The sequence below is a fragment of the Ambystoma mexicanum genome, chromosome 2q (assembly GCF_040938575.1).
Source record: "Ambystoma mexicanum isolate Mex_15411 chromosome 2q, UKY_AmexF1_1, whole genome shotgun sequence".
Classification (NCBI taxonomy): domain Eukaryota; kingdom Metazoa; phylum Chordata; class Amphibia; order Caudata; family Ambystomatidae; genus Ambystoma; species Ambystoma mexicanum.
This window is the reverse complement of record NC_090924.1, coordinates 823,522,957-823,546,019: the sequence shown is the minus strand read 5'-3', so window position 1 is coordinate 823,546,019 and position 23,063 is coordinate 823,522,957.

Here is a 23,063-nt window from a genome sequence, read left to right as displayed (position 1 = left end):
AGGTTTTTAGATTAAAGAAGTTCAAAAATTATAAAATTAAAAACCTTGGTAAATTATTGCTTGAACCCCAAAAATATTAATTGATAAAAAAAAAAGATTATCCTCAGTAATTACAAAAATATGATTAGTAACTTCAAATGTAATCAGAACATGATGCACCATTTATTGAAAAGTAACACACCGAAAATCTGGTAAACTCTAAGGATGATCACCGGCCCTAAAGAGGGGCTTATGGAAAATGCAATTTCAGCTGCTGAATGGATTAAGTATATTGAGTCGAAATATGAGCGACCGACTCAATATATAAATAGGCCCAAAACCTTTTCTAAAAATGATATGTTGAATAGATCACCTTGGGGTCTTGAGGACATCACTAGGGCAATCATGAAATGAAATCCCTCTAGAGCCGTTGGACCGGATGGTATCCCTGCATGTTTATATAGAGTTGATACTGAATTATGGGCAAAGATATTAAGACAGAAACTTTATGCTGTATTCGTCTCTAAAATTATACCTATTTCATGGTCTTCAGCGACTGCCATTCCGATCTATAATAAAGGTTGTTTAAACAATCTTGCTAATTTTCGACCAATTGCCCTTACCGATGCATCCTCAAAGGTCTTATGTCAACTTATTCTTGAGGAACTCCAGGAATTTATGAAAATAAACACAATACTCTCAAAATTCGAGATAGGTTTTAGACGTCGTATGGGTTGTTCACTTAATGCTTTTCTGGTATCGAATATTCAATGGAATACAAAGCACAGCCACACCGGGGCTGTCTATATGGCAGCTCTAGATTTAACCGTGTTGAGAGAACTGCTATGGGAAAAAATGTTAATGATGGGTTTTCCAAAACACCTGGTAGCACTCATTGCTCAACTACACTCAAACACTAACTACAGAGTGAGACTTAATAAAGAAGGTGTGCTTACCGATGCAATTCAATCTGAAATTGGATTAAGCTAGGGTTTACGTTGGCAGCGGTGCTGTTCAATTTATATATCACTGACGTTGAGGAATGTTGGGCAAAAGAGATTATTTATCCAGTTAAAATCGGTCAGCTTAAATTGAACTACATTGGCTTTGCCGACAACCTTCTTATTTTTGACAAGACCCCATTTGGGCTACAGAATAAAATCAATGCATTTATATGTTATGCTGATGCCCATAATCTAAAGATCAATCAATCCAAATCCAACATCTTGATACTAAAAGATGGGCAAAAAAGAGCATGTGCGTATAAGTGGATGTTGAATGGGGTAAAACTCAACATAGAACAAGAAATCAAGTATTTGGATTATCCATTATCAGATTGGTTTTCAAAATCCTGGTGGAAGGTAAAAATTCAAGAAAGATTACGACCTTTAGTTTCACAAATGTGTTTAATTATGGGTAAATATTGTGAATTCTCTCTTCTACCAATCCTCCAGTTCTACCTCCTAAAAGTTGAACCATGTGTAGTGTATATACTTGATATGTGTCTATATGAGATGGATGTCATATTGGATATCATACAAAGAGGAGTCTGGAAAAAAGTACTTAGTATAGCAGCCTCCGTTCCTAATGACATAATCCGTCACGAACTAGGTCTTTTACCACTTTCTGCCAAACGGAATTGGAGGCTGCTAAACATTTATGTGAAAATCTTAGATCCTCCCGACAAATCACTTTATGATGATTTGAATGTTCAATTACGCTTGGGATCTGTTCCATCACTAACAAGTTACGCAGGAAAAATGGAAGTTCTAATGGAAATTTTGACAATTTTAAAAGAGGACCTTATATTGGGATTACCAAGCTGTAAATTGAAGTTACAATTATACTATTGGAGCTGCCAGGCAGATTGTGTTGGTACATATAAATCTTATTATGAGTTTGCTTTGTCCAGAAGAAAGTGGGGGGACAGACCTAAATATATTATGCAATTTCCCTCTGCCTCTAACCGTTCTTTGTATATACGATATAAACTGAATTTTTACCATACTAACGAAAGGTTGCACCAGTGGGGTCGATGTGATGTTCGATTTGCAAGGGGCATATGTTGCTTTTGTAAGTCAGGCACAGCTATTGAGACCCTCAAACATCTGGTCATATTTTGCGAAAACTTTGAGGATTTACGCGTTTTGATGTTTGGTAATTTTATGTGTTCAAGTTCTATCCTGTCTCGTGAAGCCTTGTGGATAAGATGTATGAGGGGATACAGTGTTAAGCTGGTTATTAGGTTAACATCCTAACTGAAATAGAATCACAGTTGAAAGAAATCAACTGCAAATTCTCTGAACTCTTAAAACCGATGGAATAATTATAATTTCATCTCAATTTTCTAAAGTTTGTGATGTATGTAATTTCTGTTATCTTTGTAAATGTTTCTAGGTAACACGATTTGTTTATGATTATTTTATTTTTACTTAATATGAATTTGTAAAGGTTTTTAACCAAATACAATAAAAAAAAATGTTTTGCGCGAATACTTCACCCCGATGGTGAATCTAGACTATGAACGATTTGTCATGTGTTCGGCTAAGCAAAAGGAGCATGGATCCCTGGATGCTTTTCTTGGCCGCCTACGGCATCTGGCTGCAACATGTGCATGGGACAATGAGGAGCAGGTTTTCCGCCAGCAATTGATACAGGGTTGCTCTTCTACCAGAATGAGACGACAAATAATATCCAAGCCTGGGATCATGCTAGCTTGCATCCTTGAGATGGGCCGGTCCCATGAACTGGCAAAGGTGAGGGCCTTGAAAATGGATACGGCCATGAAAACTCTAAAGTTGGAGGATGCGTGTGCAGTAAGCAGGCAACAAGGGTGGAAACCTGCCAAAAATCCCATGGGGTTGAAGAAGGGGCTGGTATAGCCAGCATTATGTCCACTGTGTGGCTACGATTTGCCACATTTTCCTACTTGTCCAGCAAAAGGACATATTTGCAGGAGGTGTGGCATTGCAAATCATTTTGCTAGGGTATGCCGTGCTGCTGTCTCTGCCACTATTCTGTATGTGTCAGCGGGATTGCGTCTGCCGCCTACGAGGCCGTCACACAAAGTGGTGCAGATTTACCCAGTGGTGGATCAAGAAGAATACCTAGGGGAAGATGAAGACAAAGAGGATGTATTCTTTATTTCAAGTGTGAAGCAATTGAGCAAGAAGAAAAAACACCAGTCCAGGTGCGTGGTGAGTGTGAATGGAGCAGACGTCCTTTTGTAAGTGGGTATTGGGGTGTCAGTTAATGGTATGGCTCATTCACAGTACATCCCTTCACAGAGGCAGGCTTGGGGGGAAGATACCCCTTCCACTGGAGGGTACTTTTGTGTTGGAGGTGAAGCATGAAGAGAAAACTATAAAGGCAAAAATAATGGACACCAAAGTCAACGGTAACACACAGTCGGCCTGCAGAAGCCCTGGGAATCGTGAGCTCTGCATTTGCAGTATACCAGGAATATGTCCAAATGCTGGTGGAGAGGCTTGCTGGTGTGTTTGGGGAATAGTATGATGAATCAGTACAGCCCATGGCGTTAAAACACTAGAGAATACCATTCAATCAGAGGGACCTGGTGGAGAAGGAAATGGATAACTTGGACATAATTGAGCTAGTCGAGGGCCCTACACCCTGGGTCTCACCTATTGAAGTTGCATGCAAGCCGAAACAACCAGACTCAGTGCCTATGTGTGTGGACATGCGCAGCCCCAATAAAGCCAACCATCAGAGAGGAGAGGCACATCCGACCTACCATTGATGACATTGTGGCAGGTCTGCAAGGGGCTGTTTTCTTTTCTAAATTTGACTTATGGGCTGGACACCATCAGCTGGTTCTGAATTCAGCCTGTAGATATATAACAACCTTCAGCACACACCGGGGCCTCTACCAGTACAAGATACTCAGTTTCGGGGTCTCTTCTGCAGCTGAGGTCTTCCAAAATGCAGTACGAGGGGTGATAGCTGATATCCCTGATACCTTAACCATCAGTGATGATGTGCTGGTGTTTACAAAGACAGAAGGCGAACACCTGGAAAGGTTGGAGAAGGCGTTTGAATAGATAGATTTGATCCCTGGGACTGACATTGCAGAAAGAGAAGTGTACATTTCTAAAATGTCATCTGGAATTCTTTGGATTTGTTTCCAACAAGGGGGTGTTTCCGCTGATCTCGCCAAAATGAGAGACATTCGAGATGCGAAGGCTACGGAAAACGTTTCTGAAGTCTGCAACTTCTTAGGGATGGTTACCTATTGTGTGTAGTTTCTTAGAGACCTTGCCACCCTACCTGAGCCTTTGAGGATCTTAACAAAGAAGGATGTGCTGTGGAGATGGTCCACGCTTCAACAGTCGTCATTCGAGAGCATCAAGTGTGCCCTTATTGCAGACACAATGCTGGCTTTCTTCAATCCGGACAAAGGGTTGGAGTGGGGTAGGATGCAAGCCCTTTAGGACTGGGAGCAGATAAGAATGGCCATGTAAAGGCTGTAGCATTTGCAAGCAAAGCCTTATCCACAGCAGAACAAAGGAATTCGCAAATTGAGAGGGAGGCGCTAGCGGTGCTGTGGGGCTGCAGGCACTTTCACCTGTATATCTATGGGAGGCCTGTCACGGTCGTGACCAATCACAAACCACCAAATACCGATCATGGCAGGTTCCTTGTCTAAACCGCCAGCAAGGATTGAGAAATGGATGCTGGCACTGCTAGAATACAATGTGAACCTAATGTATCGCCCAGGTAACAACAACACAGCAGTCTATTTGTCAAGGCATCCCCCACCATGTGAAGCGACATCAGGGAAAGAGGCAGCAGAGACAGAGGATTTCATACGTCTAGTCACAGAGGCGCTATTTGAATTTGAATGCAATAGTTGGCTATCATAGGTGTTGCCAGCGACACATAATAGCCCACACTAAAAATAAGGAAGAGATTACTGAGAAGTGGAAGCATATGTGATGAAGTCAGGTAAGTCATCCCGTCCCAAAGCATAGAGAAACCCTGCAACCCAGCAACGCCAGCCTACCAGAACTTGTTAGCAGAGCTGTGAGCTACCTGGAGGCAGTATAATGTGGGAGTTGCAGATGCCACCTCCTAAACTACACCCCAGAAAGTCAGACATGAGACACAGATATCATGCAAACAACGCTGTGACTCCACTGCATCCCATCCACCAGAAGGGACACCTGCAAGTAAAAGCACAAAAGAGCAGTGGAGGAGAGAGAGAGAGAGGAGAGAGAGGAGAGAGAGAGAGGGAGAGAGAGAGAGAGAGAGAGAAAAGAGAGAGAGAAAAGAGAGAGAGAGAGAGAGAGAAAGAGAGAGAGGGAGAGGGAAGAGAGAGAGGGAGAAGAGAATAGGAGAGGAGAGGAGAGGAGAGGGGAGAGGAGAGGAGAGGAGAGGAGAGGAGAGGAGAGGAGAGGAAAGGAAAGGAAAGGAAAGGAAAGGAAAGGAAAGGAAAGGAAAGGAAAGGAAAGGAAAGGGAAGAGGAAGAGATTAACACCAAAATAAAGTCAACCGTTTTTATGGAACAAAACGAAATGTAAGAATTGTGCGAGGCAATTGGTTCAGGTTGGCTGCAACCGGGACGTTTTTATGGGAGGGCAAAAGGGGCACTTGCCCAGGGCCACTACCTTGGAGGAGGCCCCACAAGGCTGCATGATCTAAAGAAGTAAGATTCCTTTGTCCACCAGACTTAAATGGCACACATCAGGATATTTTAAGGCCTGGTGCTCTAAACCTATTGCCTGTCTGTTTTGGCAAGTACGTTCTGCCTCGATCAATTCATCACGTAATGCTGTCTGTGTTCACTGTGGTATATATAGTTTGTGTGTTCATTCCTTGCGGCACAACTCCTGTAGCATTCTTTCCTTCCTGTGGGAACTATTTTGATCATGTGCAATGGCCACATTTGAAATGCATATTGGTCAAATGAGTGCCACAATGGTTCAGAAGTTAGCTCACTGTGTTAAGCACTCATTGCAGACATATGTGTTCCTATGCAAGATTAAAATAGCACATTCCTGTAAGGCTGGCTGAGCCTCTCCTATGTCTGAAGTTTATAAACCTGCCTGTGCATGTACTTGGTCTTGCAGCACAACAGGTGTTATTAGCAGCAATGTACCTTCACCAGATAGGGCTTGCTATAAAAACAAACCTGCCATCCTTATGGTGAAGGTCTAGAAAATGATTTGTTCAGATGGGTTGTTGTAAAACCTAGGCAATCACCTCCAACGATGAGCATACATTTTAGTTCAAGAGATGAATAAGTATCCAAAGTTGGAACCAAAGCATTCCTGCTTGTATCCTGGCATTACCAGCAAACAATACAGTGATCCTGGTTAAATCATCTAATATCTCGTATATTACTGTACTGTCTTCTGTGAAATTTGCCTTCTCGTATGCTGGTGGCATCGTTTAGCCCATTACTTGATCTTTCTTCTTATGCAGGCCATTTGAGTGGAAGGGGTGGTAGACAGAAGGGAGCGGACCAGATGGTGCAGGACTCGGGCAAGCATATTTTAAAGTCTGGTTGGTTGACATAAAAGAACGCTTTTCATTTTTGTAAAAGTCAAAGGTTTTTCTGCATGTTTATAAATGAAAATTTCACAAGCCAGTCTTTTGTAACTATGTAAAGCTTTAAAATACAAAAGACCAACCCGGATTAATTCACACTGATTAGCATGCTGGTACATCTACTTCTCTTGATGATGGAGAGAATTAAGCTAGAATCATTCTGTATTACACCTTTCTATAATATTTTGTTTTTAAGAATTGTCATGTTTGGTAATGTGATTGGCGTACTTTCCAAGTCAGTTTTATAAAAATGAAATTATTTTAGTTCATGGTAAGAACTGGTAATGAAAGTGTTCAAATGCAGAAATTGCAGAGTTGGCACACATCCCAGATTCACCTCTTAACCAGTGTGTGTAATGCTGTGCATCTAATTTAATCTTGTATTGCCTAGCCTCTTGAAATTGCCAGTCCCTGAACCTTTCAAAATTGTCAGCCCTTCAGAGAGATTTCCTTTTCAGGGTATGATCTGCAAAACAGCCTCAATCATGGTTTCACTGGCTATAGTGTTGCTTCCACTGTAATAGTGAGTATTGATATATTGCACACCACAGGCACTTCATTCTTTTGATCTCTAATGGCAAGACTATTTGAAAACCATGTCCCACTTAGAATCTCTGTCTGGATAAGGACACCTTCCTGGTAGCTTCTAATCTGCATCCACTATCCATGCTATGGTATGCGTTGCATTCTCCTTCCTACCAATTGGTCTCTTCTATCCATGCTTGAGCATGTTTGCATTCTGTGAGGCAGCAAATGTGAGTTCTCTGTCTATTCTGTGTTACATGTACCTTTTACATACAGTCCTGCATTAATACTACAGGCTGCATACCTTCCTGGATTCTATTGATAAAAAGTCTCCTGAATCTATGCTAGAACAGAAGTAATGTCTTCGTAGACTGATAATGTTGGCCTTCAAATGGTACTTGTGTATCATTCTGATTAGAGCAAGAATGAAGAGGGTAAGGGAGTAAACATCCTTATTTTTAATGCTGTGAGGCAGCATATCAACCTATGGGTTGTGATTGCGGTGGGGGAGCGGGGCAGATAATCTTGATCACTTAATTCCTTTAGTTTGGTGGAGGGGGGCCCCAAAGATGTCCGTGCCCAGGGCCCCAAAAGTGCTTAAAATGACCCTGGCTGCAACCTACGAGTTCTTGAATGGTGTTATCCTTGGCATCAAGGGTTTGAGATAAAATGTCATTAAAAAAAGCATACCACAAAGTTTCAATCAGGCAGCTCACCTGCTAAATTCATGTTGGTGCTCAGTTCCTTTACTCTCTTCTGAGCACCACACAAGACTTCTCTGCATCTCCCTGGGCTTTGGGATTATGTCCCTTCCATAGTGTCAAATGTTTTCCGTGCCTTCTGGGTCCGAGGGTTTCCGCCATTGTCGCTTACTCCCCTCTTCTGGGGACGAAACGGCTTGCACCTCCCTTGATGCCCATTCCTCTCTGTTCAGTGGCCCAAGGGCCTGTGCCCCTATTTGGTGCTTACCCTTTTACAGGGATTAAGGAGAATTCGCCCACTCTCTACTGCTCACTCCCTTCTTGTTGGGTTTAAAGGACTCTTCCTTATTTGGTTCTCACTCCCTCTTCTGACAATAAATGGTATCACAGTAAAGTCAGAAGAAATACGCAATGGCAAAAAACCTTGGACACTATGCACCCGATTCATGGAATTATTTGCGTGTAAAACGATGATTTGTGTGCCATTCTGCCCGGGATTTTCGGGCAGAATGGCACGCAAATCCCCGTTTTACACGCAAATAATTCCATGAATCAGGGCCTATATTCCTCAGCAAAAAGGTCCTTTTATTATTTCGTTTTCATCCAAAAAATTTCTTTACTTTCAACGTGTTATCAGATTCATAAAAATGATATTCATCCACCATTTTCCACCCTAGAGTACACATTGAATGAGTTGAAAGGAAGCCCATAACTCCTCAATGTGTTTCAATCCATGCATGGATCATCATCAGGAGGACCAAAAGGCTATGAAACGAAAAATGTAAACCCTTACCAACAATTTAACATTTGTACAGAAAACAAAAACAAACAAGAATATATGTAATCAATTCAAAAGTGTTTTTTTTTCGTGTCCCGGCGCGTTGAGGCTTTTTGGGCTCCCTTTTAACTCATTCACTATGACCTTTGGGACGGAAAATGATTGATAAATATTGTTTCCAGGAATGTGTTAATAAGTTGAAAGCAACATGTCTGCTTTGTTTTTGATTTAAAAAACATAAAAGGACCTTTTTTCACCCGAGTACAGTGTGCACGTTTTTTTGTAAGTGGGTAATTCTACTGGCATTGCTGAAGAACAAAGTCACTGGTGAAGACTTACCCCACCAGAGAGGAAAAACAAAAAGGAAGAAAAGAAGAGAGAGAGTGAAAAAAAACTCTTCCATCCTCCTCCGGCCAAGTCATACGTTCCCCTCACCCTCCTTATACTGGATGAGGGATCCAAACTCCCAACTTGCAGAAATGGCTCAGGTTGGAAGTGGGTTTTCCAGAAATTTGGCATTGGAAGTGCCCAAGCACTAGGGAGCTGCAACTTCACCCACCAGTACGGCAGAAAATGGCAGCCGAAAACACTGCACGTGCCGGCTCCGCAACATGAGAGAAAGTTCTTTCATTGAGCCACAGCTCTTATCTCTCCACCGCCCTTAGCCCAGTAGGTCCGTGCCACTATGGACAACCACCTCATTTCCAAAGTAGAAGCGGAGCCCCTGCTAAGAGGCCTCCTGGTGATCGTGAGCCCCCCACCCCCTCCAACAGAAGACAAAGGAGACTCTGCTTCCTGTCCGTCTCTACGCGTGCTATGGAGAGCGTACATGACACGTCCCATTTATTGAAATCCACAGGCGACTGAGTTATGTCACTCCGCTGCGTGTGGAATATTTATGAAAGACTGATTGACTACCCCTCTCTTTTAGTCGTGTATGGAAGCGCAGGTAAGGGTAAAGGGCAACCTATACTTATAATTAGTTAGGTTATCGCCTCGTTGAGAAAAATAGCGCTGACACTGCTGCTTATTACAAAATATCTATCTCTTTAATGATTATAAAAATATATCTTAAAAAACATTTCAAACTTGATTTTCAATCATGACATTCATCATTTATCTCATCTAACAGGGGAGTTCTAAAACTGGAAAAAACACTTAGTGCATAACATTTCATCAAATATGCATTCATGACATGGAAAAAACATTAGATTTTCCTTTGAACGGTCTACATATGTTTCGGGCCAATATCGTGTACCACTGTTGTCAGCGGTGGTCACAGAAATCAATGCAGGGCCATCTTCAGGACAACAATTACTTTATGGTAGATCAATCTTGTTCCCCATTAGTACACAAAGACATCTACAAGAAATACATAAGTAAACATATATTAAAATAGTGTGAAAACATTAGTTTAAGAAAAAAAGAGAGACTAAGAGATTGTATATTTCAACTCAACTAATTTTAAGAGCGATGGCTAGTTTTTTATGTATAGTACTAGACCCCCACTTAACACTCCTGGTCCATAAACTGTAATCTAGACTATTGAGAATAATCGGACTTGAAGGTATCTTTGAATTTCTTAGAAAACCCTTGTCTGATATTTTTGTATTGATCAAAAAAGAAGTACAACCTAATTAATTTTATATTTGTACTGATTTCCGCAATTTATTAGAAATGACAAGAAGGAACTTACTTATTCACGTCTTTTATTTGTGTTTCTAGAATTCCATCTTGATTGAGCTGTAGCTGGCTCTTTATTATTGTACTTGATCGTATTCAAGAGAGTAGAATCAATGAAACTCCCTGGTGTGCATGCCTACAAATAATTGAAAAGTCACTACTTAAATATGGTGACTCTGTTGATATCAACTTGGTGCATGATAATTGAAGCCGTGAAAAACGAATTAACAACTTACATCGTGATAACAGCTGTTGTATGTATGGTTTCACGTTGAATATGGCCTGGTTCCTTTCAGAAGGTTGTTTGGGCAGGTGTTCGAAAAACGATTTGTTTCCTAAGATAACAAAGCAGAAAAAATGTATAGATGTATACATTCTCGGTCTAAGACACTTAGTCATACGTAACTGAATTCAGTCTATTAGCCATTTTATGTATAACCTTTTCTTGCATTTGTTTTCTTGCCAAATCGTATAACGTAGTTGTGAGCTTTATTAACTCTCGCGTGTTCTACAATTGTTAATGTCTAAGCCTAATTACTTCTGGGATACCGAAACATGTGCGCAGCCTGGCGTTTTTTTTGGCAGGAGCATTTAACCTTTTACAAAATGCAGCGACTGTTTCGTGCTTTTGCATCTTAGAGTCTTATCTGTATGCCGGCCCGCTTTCTTTCAAAGAAATACGACCAATACCATATGTGTTCCTTGTTTTTTAGAGATGGCGTTACCCTACGTTACAAGCGTGTTTGTTACTTATTAACATTAATGTTAAGATGGGTGTATATACTTCGTACAAAAATTATAACACCCGCAGTACGAAACTCAATATACCTTTTGGCTAATTCAAAATTGAAAATAGCGGTGTACCACCTCATTTACCTTGCTTTGGGCTGTACATGCGCTCAGGAGATGCAACCTGTCTCCCCAGGTACACGCGAAGTCTCAATGTGTGAAGAGATTTCTTCTGTTTGCAACCTGCAAGGTTAAAATCCTATCACGTGATCCCATTACGTATTGACACATACTTACAAGGTTTATGGGACATGTGGTCCAGTACTAATACCACACAAAATACGACGCTCGGTATACCTTTTAACTAGTTTGAAAAATAGTGGTATAGCACCTAATTTACCTTGTTTTGCGCTATACGTGCACTCAGGAGAAACGACTTGTCTCCCCAGCTGTGCGCGAAGTCTCAGTGTAAGAGGGGATGGACCTGCGAGGTTGGAATTCTATTGCATGATTCCAATACATATTACTACGTGATTACAAGATTTGTGGGAATTGTAGTGCAATATAGAACCATTTTTATTTTTCATTTTATTTGAGAGAGACCATGGCATCTGCAACATGACCTTCTATGGAATTAAACTTTTCTCATGTACACTTACTTGTAAAATCACGATAAATGTGATATTATTGTAAATAATCACCTATCGCTTTCGTCCTTGACCCATTGCGGTACGATAAATACTCTAGTTGTAAGGTGTTGAACATAATCACCTATATTAGAGTATGGATAGAACCAACTCTTATTACAGAAAATATTTCATTGTAATGAACATTTTCAACACTGTTAACATGTACCAATTAAATTGGATTAATAAGAAAGGTTTGACAAACGCTGCCACTGAAGTACTATGTATTGTAAGCTGCCTACATGGTATTTTAATGTGTTCAAACATTTTAACAAGCATTATTGTTAAAAGAAAGCAAAGAATGTCTTGTTGTTATAGATGACATTAGAAAAGGGTGTTCCATTCTATGGCGACGTTGAGGCCATGTTTAACCGTATCTAGGTTATAAATCCATTTCTGCTCACATCTCTTTAAGTTGAGATCCATATTGTCACCCCTTGGGGATGGTTTAATAACCTGGATCACACACCAAAGAAGATCAGTACATTTGTGTTGTTTATGAATATAATGTGCAACAAGCGGTTCATTGTCAATTTTGTTTCGAATACAGATTTGTGTTCGCAGATCCTTTGGCGTACTTGACGTTTTGTCTTACCTATATATACCAAGTCACAAGGACATTTAATGGCACATACTGCCCATTTAGTGAGGCAATTAGTGAAGGTCTTCAACTGTATTGTGGTATTACATAATTGAATGCTTTTCATTGTGGTTGTCTGTGCACATACCGAGCAATTACCACATCGGTGGTGACCCACTACCGGTGGTAAGCCTCAAAGTTGAGTTTGGGTGTTTATCACCTTGGGGGGATTAGGATAAGTATGAACTAAAGAGTCTTTAATATTACGTTGTCTTTTGAATGCAAAACGGGGCATGGAGGGATTGAAGTCCTCTGTTTTTATCATATGCCAATTTCTCTTAATAATTTTCCTGAGGTGGCCGCTGATAGGACTATATGTGCTCACACATGTAATTTTTTCTTCCTTGTTCCGTTGCATAGGTTCTAGACAGGTAGTCCTATTGATGTGTAGTGCTGTTTTATATGCCTGATGAACAGTCTTTTTGGGATACCCTCTGTCTTGTAGCCTTCTTGTTAGTGATTTACCATGGTTTTTGTACATTTCCACTTGTGTGCAGTTCCTGCGGATGCGCAGGAACTGCCCATATGGAAGGCCTTCCTTCAGACTCAATGGATGGAAACTTTGGTAGTTGAGCAGCGTATTTTTGTCCGTCGATTTCCTATAAAGAGTCGTTTCAATATCTCCTGTGTTTGTTTTCTGTATTTGGAGATCTAAAAATGGAATGGTATGTAAATCTGTATGGATGGTAAACTGTATATTCACATTTTGGGTGTTCAGCCATTCATGAAACTGAGCCAGATTGTCTGGGGTATCTCTCCAAATCATGTAGACATCGTCTATGTATCGTAGCCATGTTATAATTGACTTGGAGTAAGGATTAGATGGACTGAAGATCGATTGTTGTTCAAGATCGTCCATATATAAGTTGGCCAAGTCTGGGGCAAAGGTTGCACCCATACTGGTGCCTTTTAGTTGGTTATAATACCGGCCGTTATATAGAAAGAAGTTTTATGTGAGGCCTAGTCTAATGCATTCTAAAATGAAAGCAGCGGTGACGCTGTTGAGTGTACTGGTGCGTCTATCTAAATACTTCGCCATCACTCTTAAACAGTCTTGTTGAGGGATACTAGTGTAGTGGCTCACCACATCCAAGGTAACCAAGATGTCTGATGGATCTAGATGAAGGGACTCTAATATTTTGAGCATGCTTGTAGTGTCTTTTTTTTTTTTTTTTTTTTTTTTTTTTTTTGATGCTGCAGTTTATTTGAAAACTTTTTCATCATTTACTTGATTTAGAATCGGTTTTTAACTTTTGTTTGTTTAGTTCGAGTATAGAAGATAGGAAGAGAGCAATTGTGTAGGTGTACTTGTTGTTGTGGCCGCTTAGGAGAGCGGTCCATCTTTCTTGCGTACACATTTGTGTCGATGAGAGTTCAAAGAATGCACCGAATTCTTTGCGTTGTGTGGCGAGTTCGTTGCATTCCATTACGAGGTGAAAAATGGTTTCCTCGATTTTTTGGTCTTTACAGAACCTGCAGTAGTTGTCTTCGGGCTTGATCTGTCTTTTTGTGTATAGGTATGCTTTTGTAGGAAGAATGTTTAGGCGAATTTTTAGGAATGTTGCTCGAATGGTTTGGTCTGGGAAGGTTTGCAGGTACGCCGGTGGTTCGTGGATTCTCCTATTATCTTTTGTGCATTGTAGGTTCTGTTTGTAGGTATTTTTTTGTTGGATGGTCTTTATCCAGTCGTTGTGCAGCAGTTTTGTTTTTGCGTGTTGTGGACGAAGTGTGAGCAGTTCTTCTGTGATATTTTCACTATCCATTTCTTTTCTCATTGTATCTTTCCATTTTTCCAATATTGTCGTGTTGAAGGTGTTTTCTTTGTGTCGAAGTATTTGAATTGCTGGAGTTTTCCCATCTGTCAATATTTTCCGAAAAATGTCTAGTCTTTTCCATTGTACGACTGATTCGATTGATTGAGTTGCCAGTTCGTAGCGTATTCTTGGCATTGGAAATGTTTGCGGGAGTCGAAGGACTTTGCGCCAGAAAGTCGCTTCATATTTTGTCCAGTTGACTCTCTGAGCGTTCAACATTGCTTCGGTACCGTAGGTGAGAATCGGAATATACTTGTGTCTGTAGTAGGAGATAATTGGCTTAAAGGAGAACTTGCCGTATTTTCTGTGAAGGAGGCAGCCTTGTCTTGATAGAGTTTGAGATGTTTGTTCGATTTTGTCTATCCACTGCTCTTCTGATTTTGACTGGTTTATTGTGATCCCTAGGTATTTGAACGATGTAACATTTTCTATTTCTGAGTTGTCGATCGTGAAGATATATTGGTTTGTTCTTTTTTTGATGGTTTGGTGAGGGTCATTGTCTTTGTTTTTTCCGTATTGATCGTTAGTTCGTTTTTTTTCATGTAATGGCTTAGATCTGCTAGTGTCGTTTGTAGCCCAGTCGGTGTTTTGTCTAGTAGCACAATGTCATCAGCGTATGCCATGATTGGGACTGGGATCGAGTTGATTTTGGGGGGATTGGTTTTATGTGATTTTAGATGTTCTTCGATATCGGCAGTGAACAAGTTGTAGAGTGTCGCTGCAAGAGGACAGCCTTGTTTAAGTCCGTTTTCTGTTGGTATGGCAGATGTTGTAGCTCCTTGTCTCGATAGTCTGACTTTTATCGTGGTTTTTGAATACAGCAGGATAATTGGTTCTAGGATATCAGATGGACAGTTCCATGTTCTAAGTTTCGACCATAGTTTTTCGCGTGAGATTGCGTCAAAAGCCATTTTTAGGTCAATAAATGCTGCGTAGATTGTCGAGTTGGAGTTGATGGCTTCATGTTTGATTGCTTGTAGTAATATCAGGTTGAGGTTTGTTCCAACATTGGCCGTGAATCCTGTTTGTCTGGTCGAGAATTTATTGTTTTTTATGGCCCACGCGGTGAGTTGGTTTAGAAGTACTGCTGCAAATAATTTTCCTAGCGGATCGAGCAAGGCGATCGGTCGGAAGTTTTGGGGGTCTTCTCTAGGGCCTTGTTTGTGGATTGGTACGATTACTGCTGTTCTCCAGGAGTTTGGTATTCTGTGCAGTTTATTGATCAGTTTTGTGATGTGACACAGGAGGGTTGCCCAAGCGTTAGGATCTTCTTTGATTATGGCATTGGATAGTCCGTCAGGGCCTGGGGCTCTGGAAGTGTTGAGTTTGTTGATCAGGAGGATGTAATCTTCAAATTCTGCGTGTACTTTCCATGTTGGGTCTGTTATGGGTTGTGTGTTCTGTTGAACCGTTTCTCGTGATGCATAGATGGTAGTGAAGTGCGTTATCCATTTTTCTTGGGTTACGTTAGCTGTAAGCTTCTGCTGTTTTTGTTGATTGTCATTGAGTAAGTTCCAGAGTTCTTTTGTATTGTGGGATTTGTGGATTTTCAATATGTTCTCTGCATCTGCCTGCTGAATGAGGCTTTTTTGTGATTTAGTCCAGTTTCGATGGTTGTTTTTCAGAGTTTTGATCTGGTTTGGGATATCGAGAGCTGGGGTTTTCTTTATCTGTCTTATTGTCCGATTTAAGGCTTTTTTCCTTTCGGCAATTTCTTGGTTGTAGAAATGTCGATGGTCTTTCTGCGGGCGATTTTTACTGGTTTGTCGGAACGGAATTAGGATCCATTCGTAGTCAATTTTTAGAGCATTTGTCAGACTTGTCTGTAGGAATTTTTCCGGTAATGAGGCTAAGGATGCTTGTGGGATTCTCAGTCTTGTTGTTGTTCCGTTTAGTTCTAATAGAGGAGATGGTAGCCCCGTCTCTATTTTTTCCAGTGCCGCTTCAGAGTGGGCGGTAAGTTGATTATGGTCGCTCCTATCTGTTAGTATCGTCTGCACGTTTGTGACTAATCGGTGAAGTTTTTCAGATAGGAATATATAATCGATGATCGCATGGGATGAACCTCTGCTCCATGTTGGTGTATAGGGTTTCGAAGTGTTCCCTTGACTCAGAAGGAGTAGGTTGCGTATCGTGGTTTCTTTCATCCATCTCTTTGCGTTTGCCGATAGGTCTGAGTGCTTTAAGAGGCCACCGTTCTTATCGTATAGTTTGATGTTCAGATCGCCACATATTATTACTTCCGATGACGGATGTTTAGTTGTGGCCTCATCGACTGAGATGAAAACTCCATCTAGGAACATATCTGTTGATATTGCTAATGGGTTCCAATAGAGATTTAGGATTAGGATTGTTGAGTTGTCTTTCTCTTCTCGTTTTTGCTGGTTTTTTGTATATATTATTGTGGTCAGTTGAATCCAGGGGTTTATGTTTTCGGAGAGTATTACTGTGCTGTGAGGGTTTATCTTGATTAGGGTGAGTAAGCCTGAAGCGGGTCTTCCTTGTTTTTGTACGATAGCTGGGTTTAGGAGTGTGATAAAACCATCACATGCTGGTGGGTCGCTGAGCCAGGTTTCTTGGAGGCATATGAATTGGTATTGCTCTAGCTCAGCAGCTGAGTCCGTAAATAGATGGAGATTTCCTCTGGTGTTCCATGAGCACAGTGACCACGTAAATCCATTGTTCGTTAATTGTTATGAGTTAGAGTTCATTGAGTATTCTGTAGATTCTGTTTCTGAGAAGGTGGTTTCGAAGTCATAGATTCTTCTAATTGCATGGGCATCTTTGTCTGGTTGTTGGCTTCTTATTGAGTCTTCTATAGATTCAATGTCTGATGAAGGAGTTTCAAAGCTTGTTCTGTTAGATTTGTTATTTCTGTTTAGGTATGCTTCTTCTGAGGCACGATTTGAGTTTCTGTCGTCAGTTGCCTGTTTTTGTTTCCTTTGGTCGTTGTTTTTTCTTTCGTATCTTGCTGTTGTTTTATATTTTGGTTTGCTTGGCATTCTTGTGGATGTTGAGGCCCAGCATGAGAAGCCCAAATTGTGCAATTGTCTTCGTGTTGATATGATGAGTTCTTGGTTATTGGGGTCCGAAAGCTCTATGACGATTTTATCCAAGTTTCGATCGTCTTTAAAGGTTATCAGATCAAGGTCTTTTGTTGTGAGTTTTTTCAAGCAAGGTATTACGCCAAAAAGGCGTAGTAGATTTGTTCTATTTAGGATTACCGGTTCCAGGTTTTTATTTGCATTTTCAATGTGGATTTCATATATTTCATTTTGTCGTAGTGGATTAACAAATGTTGGTCGCATCTGGGTTTGTTGACTGGAGTCTTGTGGTGTTGTTGTTATCGAGATCGACGAGATGGGGTCGTAAGCTTTGTCTCTGGTTGTGGATATTGAGATGTTTTCCATTGATAGCATCGAAATTTCTTCTAGGGAGAGTTCAGTAGAATTGTCTTGATTTTGTTTCGCATGTTGATCAAGGATTGTGGTATATTCATCGATTATTATGTAACTCGTCTGGATTATTGATTGCGAAGCCTGTTGATTGTTTTCTGATGGTTGTTCTTCGTGGGTGGTCATGTTGAGCAGTTCCTCATCGATCGGCGAGTGTGGCAGGATAGGTCCCGCTAATTTGGGTTTGGTCTGGGCTAGATGAACTTGAATGCTTTGTGTGTTGGCAGCTGATATTTTCTTCTTTGGTTGTTGAACAGTTTGGGCGTTCTGGTTTATATTTCGTAGAAATGCTCGAGAGCCCGTTTGTCGTTTTTTGTTATTTTTCTGTTGGGTGGGTTTTGTTTCATTTGTTATTTTTTCTTTTTCGAAAATCTGAAAGTTTTCATTTGGGTTCTTTGTTATGTTACTTGGGGTGATGGTTTTTGTTTTTTTGTTAATAATATTTTGACTCGGTTCTTTTGGTACTTGTTGGGCGAGGTCCGAGGTGGTTTCAGATAGTTGTTGTGTCTGAATTGGACATTGTGACGCTTTTAGAGACGGCGGGGTTTGTAGTCGTTGTTTTCTCTTGTCGGTCTCCTCTCGCAATCTCGGCTAGTCTTTGTTGCCACCGGTGTGTCTCCTCTGCTTCTATTGTGAGTCTTGATTCCACTGTCGAGACAAAGTGTTCGATGTGTATCTGTTTTGAGTGAATTAGCGCTAGAAGGGTCGCCTGATCTTTTATTGCATCTTTCATATCTTCATGTAGTTTCAAGAAGGGGATCATCGACTGGGAAAGTGTTGCGATGAGCATGTTTTGCAAATCTAGCATTGTTGTTGGGATTCTTGGGTGTGGGTCTTCTTCGGCTTGTTCGTGGTTGTCGTTTTTCTGTTGGGGGTCTTTTGATTTTTGATTCTTGATTACTGGATCTGGAGTATAGTAAGATTCATCTGTGTCATAGTTGAATCGGGATGGGGCAGTTTTACGTTCATCCAATTCTGGTTGACGTTCTTTTTTCATCAGCTTGTTTTGGTTGCCCTGGGGGATACATGGTGTTGATGTTAGTTGCATTGGGTTTGCTTCTGTTAAGTCTCCAAATACTTCTTTTCCTTTTTCTGCAGTAGTCATGATTGACTCAATTTCGGTGATGTCCAGTGATAATTTTTCCGGTCTGTTTCTTGTTTTTGATGTTGTTGGTTCCACTGGGCTGGTGGATTTGACGGAGTTGTGGGTTTTAAGCCACGCAAGTCGTGCTAATCTTGCTTTTTCTTTTTGCTTCTGTTGTTCTGGTGTTGGGACTGCTGGTTTTGTAATTTGGTCTTGTGTTCGTTCAATTTGTTGGCAGTTTGAGGTAGGCTTGAAGCCGATATGTTGAGCTGTGCGTTTTGGTTCTTGGTTGTTAGCAATTTCCTGAGGATTGCTGACTATTTCGTGCGGTTTCTTCAGTTCCATGGATTGTTGATTTCGGATTTGTTTGTCCGGTGTTAGATCCTGTTTTGTCGGTGTCTGCAACTGTTTGTTTGTAAGGTCCATGGGTTCTTTATTGCTGATTATAAGATTTGTCAGGGTGTCTTGTGTCCTGTTGTTTGGAGGGTCTTGTTTTGTGGACTGGTGGGTTGTGTTCAGAGCAATTGGAGGATCGATCAGTTGCTGTTCAGGTTCGAGTTGAAGAGCCGGTGATGATGATACGGACATGGTGGTTTGTCCAGTTGTTGTGATTGGATTCTGAGCTTGAGTTTTAATGTCCGGACTCTTCATCTCGGTTGAGGTAAGTTGCTGATTTTCAACTGTGCTGTGTGATTCCGCTAATAGTCGAGGGTATATCACAATGGGATTAGCAGATTCAAGGTTTCTTTCTTTGAAGTCTTCTGAGTTCTGTTTAGAGTTTGAATTCTGTGTCAGGGACTTTGGAATTTCTTTATACAATGTCACTTTCTTGAAGGATTGCTCCAGTGTTAGCTGCAGTAAATTTTCGTCCGTTGTGTTAGCGCTCACGGTCTTGGCTGTTTGTCTTGTTTTTGGACGTTGAGTTGGGTGTTGTTTGTTGGTGCGAATTATTGTCATTGTTTCCAGTTTGTAGATTGCAAAGTTTAGGTTTTGGGGGGTTCCTATTTGGTTTCTTAGAATACTGGCCCCCTGGTTGCGGCTTGCTACTGTTGTCTATTTGATGAGGTCAGGATCCAAGGGTCGAACCCTTTCGGTCTCCTGATCAGCGGGGCTGCGCAGGTTTGTCTTCGTTCTGCTTTTCTGTAAAGGGTCAAGTTGCGCTTTCAGGATCCAAGGGTCGAACCCTTTCGGTCTCCTGATCAGTGAGGCTGCGCAGGTTTATCTTCGTTCCGCTTTTCTGTAGAGGATCAAGTTGCGCTTTCAGGATCCAATGGGGGGACCCTTTCGGTTTCCTGATCGGTCAATGGTACGGGGTTGTGCGATCGTTTTGTTCCTGTGGGGCGGTTAGAGCTAAGTTTTCGGGATCCAAGGGACGAACCCTTTCGGTCTCCTGATCAGCGAAGATAAGCAGATGTTGGAGTCGGAGTCCTGACAGGTCTGGTATAGGGCGTTGAGGGGGCTGCTGTACAGCTGCGGGTGTCGGGAGTCAGCGCGTTGAGTGGCCGGGGCGGGGCTGCGAAGGCACACGCGGCAGAGGACCCTGTTCGGTGTTAGGTGGATGGAGCACGAGTACGCCAGGCACAGGCAGGCTCCGGTGTCAGAGGAGAGTCAGAGGGGAATCGTTCAGAGGGGTCGTTCAGCTCCGGGCCAGCCGATACGGACACACGAGGGGACAGTGCAGCTGTCAGCGGCGAGAGGCAGGTCACTTGCAAGGTTTTGAATGTCTTCGAGTGACTCGGTGGGCGGATTTTTCTGGGGGGGCGCCGCGGAGCCTGCAGAGCCTAAAGACCAAAAGACTCTGCAGCAGACTCCGCGGCCGCTCCGCGGTCTTCTGGGTATTTTAAAGGCACCAGGTGAAAGCAGGTGAAACAAAAAAAGGACAAGAAGCAGGTCCTCACAGGGTTCAGGAGCAAAAGCTGTAGAGTCCTCTCGCAACCGCAACCAAAAGACTCTGCAGCAGACTCCGCGGCCGCTCCGCGGTCTTCTGGGTATTTTAAAGGCACCAGGTGAAAGCAGGTGAAACAAAAAAAGGACAAGAAGCAGGTCCTCACAGGGTTCAGGAGCAAAAGCTGTAGAGTCCTCTCGCAACCGCAACCAAAAGATTCTGCAGCAGACTCCGCGGCCGCTCCGCGGTCTTCTGGGTATTTTAAAGGCACCAGGTGAAAGCAGGTGAAACAAAAAAAGGACAAGAAGCAGGTCCTCACAGGGTTCAGGAGCAAAAGCTGTAGAGTCCTCTCGCAACCGCAACCAAAAGACTCTGCAGCAGACTGCGCGTAGTGTCTTTTACATATGATGTCATTTGAGACACAAAGGGTCTGAGAAACCAATCAGAATAGATTGAAAGTGGCTCAAGAATTGAATTAATAGCCGCTACAATGGGTCTCCCAGGGGGTATTTTATCAACCTTATGAATTTTAGGGAGGATATAGAAAGCAGGAGTGGTCGGATGTATATTGACCAGGAAATCTTTTTCCTCCGGATCTATCCATCCTTCATCGATAGCATGTTATTTCATCTTGGAGCCTTGGTGTGGGATCCTGTAACAGTTCCCTATATGAAGCCTTATCATTCAGGTGTTTCATGAACTCTGATTCATATGCTTCTTTGCCCCATAACACTATTCCTCCTACTTTATCGGCTGGCTTAATTATGAATGAGTCATTTAGCTGTAAAGATTTGAGAGCCTCTCTCTCCGATCTTGTGAGATTATCGCTGGAATTATTTTTGGTTTGTATAATGCCTTGGATTTCATGAGAAATCCTTTGTTCAAACAACTATTGCTGGACTAACCATTGCGTTTGTTGGGGTAAACTTTGAAGGAGATATCAGACCTGTGGTTGTTGATTCTTTCCTAGAGGAAATAGGATTTCTAAAGAAATACTTGAGACGTATTGTTCTATAAAATTTTTGAAGTTCCATTTCTGTTTGAAAAGATTTAGCTCTGGTGGTTGGTACGAAGGATAACCCCTTGGATAGCACACTTATTTCCGTAACTGAGAGAATGTATGCGGTTAACTTCAATAGGACTACCTGTCTAGAACCTATGCAACGGAACAAGGAAGAAAAAATTACATGTGTGAGCACATATAGTCCTATCAGCGGCCACCTCAGGAAAATTATTACGAGAAATTGGCATATGATAAAAACAGAGGACTTCAATCCCTCCATGCCCCGTTTTGCATTCAAAAGACAACGTAATATTAAAGACTCTTCAGTTCATACTTATCCTAATCCCCCCAAGGTGATAAACACCCAAACTCAACTTCGGGGCTTAACACCGGTAGTGGGTCACCACCGATGTGGTAATTGCTCGGTATGTGCACAGACAACCACAATGAAAAGCATTCAATTATGTAATACCACAATACAGTTGAAGACCTTCACTAATTGCCTCACTAAATGGGCAGTATATGCCATTAAATGTCCTTGTGACTTGGTATATATAGGTAAGACAAAACGTCAAGTACGCCAAAGGATCTGCGAACACAAATCCTGTATTCGAAACAAAATTGACAATAAACCGCTTGTTGCACATCATATTCATAAACAACACAAATGTACTGATCTTCTTTGGTGTGTGATCCAGGTTATTAAACCATCCCCAAGGGGTGGCAATATGGATCTCAACTTAACAAGATGTGAGCAGAAATGGATTTATAACCTAGATACGGTTGGCCTCAACGTCGCCATAGAATGGAACACCCTTTTCTAATGTCATCTATAACAACAAGACATTCTTTGCTTTCTTTTAACAATAATGCTTGTTAAAATTTTTGAACACATTAAAATACCATGTAGGCAGCTTACAATACATAGTACTTCAGTGGCAGCGTTTGTCAAACCTTTCTTATTGATCCAATTTAATTGGTACATGTCAACAGTGTTGAAAATGTTCATTACAATGAAATAATTTCTGTAATAAGAGTTGGTTCTATCCATACTCTAATATAGGTGATTATGTTCAACACCTTACAACAAGAGTATTTATCGTACCGTAATGGGTCAAGGACGAAAGCGATAGGGTGTCCAGTCATTTGGTTGAATTAAAACTGGTCGAATGACATTTGGTCGAAAACCAAATGGTCACATTTTTTTTTTAATTATATATTTATTTTTCGGGTTTTCGTTTTTTGAAAAAAGGTTTTTTTTTTAGAAAAAATGGGGGTTGGGGGAGAACCCCCCCCCCCCAAAAAAAAAAAGAGTCAAAATAAAAAACAAAAAAAATTCGACCATTTGGTTTTCGACCAAATTGGTTCGACCAGTTGTCTGGTCGACCAATTTTTTTCGACCAAATGTCTGGTAACCAAGCGATAGGTGATTATTTACAATAATATCACATTTATCGTGATTTTACAAGTAAGTGTACATGAGAAAAGTTTAATTCCATAGAAGGTCATGTTGCAGATGCCATGGTCTCTC